Source organism: Vulpes vulpes, chromosome 1 (assembly GCF_048418805.1).
Source record: "Vulpes vulpes isolate BD-2025 chromosome 1, VulVul3, whole genome shotgun sequence".
Classification (NCBI taxonomy): Eukaryota; Metazoa; Chordata; class Mammalia; order Carnivora; family Canidae; genus Vulpes; species Vulpes vulpes.
In genome coordinates, this window is record NC_132780.1 from 69,267,668 (window position 1) to 69,273,667 (window position 6,000).

Below are 6,000 nucleotides of genomic sequence, written 5' to 3' on the forward strand. Positions count from 1 at the left end.
CAGCTCTGCTGAAACCCCCCAACATATACATCAGTTATATGTGTCTATGCACATAGACACAGAGAGAGGGAAGGACAGAGAGAGCCCAGTGACATGGGGTACGTTTCTATAGAAAATAATGACCTTGATAGCTTAACCTTCCTGTTTTGCCAAATGATTAATACAGTTACCAAGAAATCATAGCAGCTATATGTAATTAAATCTACACAATAGGATCACAGGCTATTGAGTAATCGTCCTATGGCCTCAAGTTTTTTAAAATTAAAACAAATCAATTTATTAAAATACCCTTTTAAAGCCATATAATGCAGACCCATTAGAATTTTACATCCTAAACTTCATAGGGAGAGTTCTAAGATTTCTCCTCATTAATTTCTGTATTTATTTAGTTCTGTAAGTATTAATTAATTAATTAATTAATTAATTAATTTTTTTGTCAAAGCAGATGACAAACCATGCTTCACCAGGGTCATTAAGTTAAGATGAATATTTTGGAAGAAACTTTTAGCAGTTTGTAAAAGACTCTTATGGGCTCTTCCAATGCCCAGAGTGATATATGGTTAGTAAATCAATACAGATCTTTTGATTTTACTGCCTTCCTTCCCCTTATACCAAACACAGGCCCTGGTTTCTTGCTGCAGTTGAAATTGGTTTACATTTGTTAAAATTTCACCAGAGCACATATTCTTTTGGTCATTGTTCTGCATCATTTAGATGAATGACACCATCATTGCCTGGCACTATACGAAACCAACATAACCTGAGGACAAGTCACACTCCCCTCTTGGGATGATACCAGTCATTTAGTCCAAAATAAATATTCAGATAGAGAAGCTATGCACCTCTTTACCTAACCTTTTTTTCTTTTTGCCATCCCGACCTTATCACCAGAGTCTCGGGAGTTAAAATTAGCAACTTTCCTTAAAATTAATTTTTTTTCATTTCCTCACAATATACAAAACATCACCAATAGAATATGAATTAAATTCCATTCTTTCTCAATTCCAGAAAATTCCTCTTTATCCACAACCTAGTATATGCATGATGAATGGAGGGACAACAAAGGGATATCCATGCTTATTTGGAAAGACCAGGATAGACAAATCGATCAATGGAACAGACAAGAGTTCAGAAACAGATGCCAGGCACAGGTGTCAAACAAAGGCACCTCTATAGTGCCACGAAGAGAGGGATGTTGTTCCCAACAAATAGTGCTGGGTTAGTGGTCTTTCCACGTGGGAGACAAAATGTATTTGAACACCATACACAAAAGTCAATTCCTGATAGATCACAGATCTAACTGGCAAAGGTAAACAATAAAGATTTTAGAGGAAAATAAGAGAGACAAGTTTTCATGACCTTGAACCAAGAGAAGATTTCTTAAACTGTACACAAGTAAGCACTTAACAGTACAGGAAAAATTTGATAAATCATTCTATGTGAAAATTAAGAGGCTTTGTCAAAAGACACCATGAAGACAGTGAAAAGACAAGGTGTGTTCAAGATCCGTATGTCTGACAAAGGACTCACATCCAGAATACGTAAAGAACTACTTCAAATCAATTTTTAAAAATAAAAATACAGGCAGCCCCAAAGAAAAATGCTCAAGAATTGAGAAAATTCTTCACAAAAGAGGATATCCAAATGACCAATAAGCAAATGAAAGGTCTTCAACTTTAACAGTCAGCATGAAATGCAGATTAATGCCAAAATGCCATACCACTGCACATACACAGAATAGTTAACATGAAAAAGACGAAGATGCCAGCGTCAGGGAAGGTGTGAAGTGACTAGAACCCTCAGGTGGCACTTGTGAGAAAAACCCTCTAGCACTTCCATGCACAGTGAGCTCACAACAACACAATCACTCGTCAAGTCCATTCTCAGGTGTCTAGACCCAGCAGAGATCCACGCATACAACCACTGAGTCATAAACTAGCAGGTACATAGCAACACCTCTCTCAGGATCGCCCCAGATTGGCAATAACCCAAATGGTTATCAAGCCTAGAAGAGGTAAAGAAATTTTGATTTATACACTTATTGGAACATCATGCAGAATGGGAGATAAACAATATTCAGCTGCTTGCAACTGTATAAATAAAGCATAGCGTTAGACAAAGACTAGACACAAAAGAGTGCATACTGTATTGACTATTTACATGAAGTGATAACTCAGACATGACTAATCTCTTCTCATAAAAGTAAGAATTGAGCTAGCTGCCCTCGGTGGGGAGGGTAGCTAGAGTCTGGAAGGCAGGATGGAGAAGTTTTTGGAATGCAGTTAGTGGTCACTTTCCTTATTTGGATATTAGTTACTTTTCCTTATGCGTATGATATTTTATCAAATAATAAACAAACAAACAAAATGTAAAATGTGCTTGGTGGAAAATACAGTAGAGAGTAACTTAGTCACAACATCAGTAATGAAGCCTATTACTTTCAGAGTTAAATAGAGTTATAACCATATTTTCTTATTTTAAAAAATCTTTTACAATACAATTGTGTAAAGGGACAGTGTTTCCAGAGACATATTTTGTGGGCTCCATTGGAGGAGCCCACATGGTCTCTTTTCCATGACAGTTGCAGCAGACAACATCCTGTCACTCACCTTTCCCAGGTCAGGGCATGCAGCATGCACTCACCTTGCCAGCAGCAGGGATACTATTCTGCAAGAGCCTCTGTCTGATGCTGAAGTCATTATGCCCATCTCCAGGATGGACCAAAGTGCCCGAGCACTAGCCTGCCTGGGGAGCAGGCTCGTTTGCCCCTCATGTGATGCTCAGGGGCCCACAGGACTTCCTGCCCTACTTCACCACCCTGGAAGTGGGCACCTCACAAATCCATGTCTAGTACACCAGTCCTGTCCTCAGGATCTGCTTCCGGAGCGAGCTCAAATTAATACAAATGTGATTGAAAACAAAAAGTTAATTTATTAATACTCAAAGCCTAACCTAATGCCAAAACAGGAGGGAATCATACCTGAGATGAAGTAGGAGATAGATAAGAAATGAAAGTGCTAACTACAGTCCAGATACAAGGCAGTTGGGAGCAATAGAGACTTTGGAAAAGCCAGCTGACTTTCAGGGCAGGAGAGAAAGGAGATTCCATTTATGGATTAGAAGTTTTCCCAAGGAATTCAGAGTGACCTGGACAAGAGCAATAATTACAAAAATTGTGAAAAAAATGGTTTGGAGTTGGAGAAAAATGCGTGAGAAATGGAGATAGAGTTCAGTCTTGGTCTGAACAGAGAGCTGTTTCTTCTCATTCTGGTGTATTTTTTGATTTATAAGGACAAATGAAAAATAATCTTACAAAGACCCAGGAAAAAAACGAAAAGTAAACAAACCAAAAATGAGTTTCCCTCCAAACAGGAAAGAAAAAGATTGGCATCATACTTCTTTAGAAGATGAAATGCAATGAGATGGTAAGACATATTGTACAAGAAGTGAAGGAGGGCTTGTTACCTACTCAAGTTACCAAATGTGTGAGAAGGGGATGGAAAACTTTCCTCTGCTTTAGATGGAGTCAGAAATATTCAATCAATATGCCATTCCTGGATAATCCATTGAAGATAAACTCCAGATAACCAAGTGAAAAATGTAGACACTGAGAACACAAATCGGAGAAGTCATGGGATGAAAGGGATGGCTGACTTTCCTTTGACGTATCAATGCATAATGAGAAAATTATCATGCACATTACAGAGTAGAAATCCCCTCTAAACCAGGAAACTGCAGGTAGATGGGTGGGATCCCGTGGTGCTGGCATCTGGATAGACTTTGAGTGTAAATCCTCTATCTGGGGAAAAGGCGTGTGGCTGCCCCACGGAGCTGCTCTCCTGAGCCATGCAGGGAGTTAACAAGTGGAGGACTGACATTAGCAGGACACTCATAAACTAAAAGCTAGCCCTACTGCTTCCAACTCCCAGGCCTTTGGAAAACAAATCACTGAAACATTCTAAGCCTCAGGATTTTTTTTAATCCACAAAATGGGAATGATAATTGCAGCAGTATGGCAGTACTGTTATAAGCATGACCTGAGATAATTCAATTAAAATATCTAGTTACTCTTATTAGAGTGTCAGCCTTTCAGGTTGCTGGTTCGTGCTGATAAGCCTTTTCTGCTGGATGTGTGCCTGGAAGAAAGACGAGGCTCTCTGGATTTGCCCTAAGTACTGGTGCACCAGTCAGCCAGGGATAACATGCCTCCGTGGGGTGTGGGCAGCGTGGCACCTGCGGGGAACCCTCCCCGGTTCTGGCAGCATGTGGACTGTGTGTCTCCGTTTCGCTGCTGCTGTGAGTTTTCCCTGTGTTTTCATAGAGAGCTTCCCAGGTAAGTCACAGGCTGCCAGTCACCACTTTAAACCTTCACAGCCGAAGTATCGAACAGAATTAGAAAACTAGAAACAAAGTAGAATCACAGAAAAGGGGGGAAATCCGTGGGAATGCAGATCACTAAGACAGGCACCTACCAATTGTGGAAATTGCTTTCAAGGGATAATTAGTGTGAAGAAAACCAAAATATTATGCTTGACATAGAATCCCTGATATTATCTCGGTGACATTCTCTGAAACATCAAAGGAACAGGATAAAATCCTGTTTCGGAAGCAAATGCCAAACAGCACATCCTCTGAAATTAAAATATATTGCTTAAAAAAAAGGGAAAATCTGTGGAAAATAAAATACTTATCAGAAAAAGATGTGCCAAATTAATAGCAATCACATGAATCAATTCCAATACAGATATCCCAATATTTTCTCTAAGTCTATTATTCATGATATATCCTCACCCAATTAAGCATATTATATATTGGGACCATTTGTGCTGTGAAATATATAATAAATCCTAAAATGATGTTCAATTAAATAGTAACATGAATAACCTTTATGAAATCTGGTATTTTATTATCTGGTGTGTTACTTATTTATTACGTTATTTATTTACCTGGTGTATTACATTTTATATAATATCATTTCTCCTCAATACATTAATATTTAAGTCACTGTTGTACATGCTTGGAATTAGTTATTTCAAAGTGTCTTTTAATATTTTGTGAGGCTTTAGAAATATGATTCCTGGGGCATCTGGGTGGCTCAGTCAGTGAAGCAATAGACTCTTGATTTGGGCTCAGATCATGATCTCAGGGTCTCGAGATCCAGCCTCACATGGGGCTCCAAGATCAGCATGGCATTCTTTCATTCTGCCCCACACCCTCTCTCTTGGGCATGCACACTTTCTCTTTCTCTCTCCCTCTCTCTCTAAAAATTAAATGAATAAATTTTTTTAAAAAACATTCAACTCTTAAATGAAAGGTTTCATTCATGACTTTTTTTTTCCAATGATTTTATTTATTTATTCATGAAAGACACACAGAGAGAGGCAGAGACACAGGCAGAGGGAGAAGCAAGGTCCCTGCAGGGAACCTGATATGGGACTCGATCCTGGGGCCCTGGGATCATGACGTGACCCAAAGGCAGACACTTAATCACTGAGCCACCCAAGTGGCCCTCATTCATGATTTTTAACAATGGTTATGTTGGGAAAAAATTGGAATTAAACTAGTTTTGAGTGTTTAAATATATTGTTTTACAATTATTCTTGGAATGTGGTTATAGAATATAAAGAGTTCACTTTCATCGTCATAAGCATCCTCTGAGGAACTTAGCAATTAAGAAAGACCCAGGCAAGACTGCTGAATTTAAGGGCACTGCAGATAATTCGGCACCACTTAAGGTCACAGAATTACGAGGGTTCCAAGTGAAAGCTGCTTTGTGACGTTCTTGTCAGGAAGGGCTGCTTTTCTGAGCACCGTATTGACACTCTACATTTGGAGACAAAGAAATATTCATTTATTCATTCATATATATTTATATTCAGTGTTATTGTATGCCAAGATATATCTTTACCAAATATTGTGTTAATGCTGGGAAATGGAGATAAATTTGAAGAGGCAGAGAGAAATGATAGAAATTTGGGGCGGGGGCCCCAGATAAGGTCT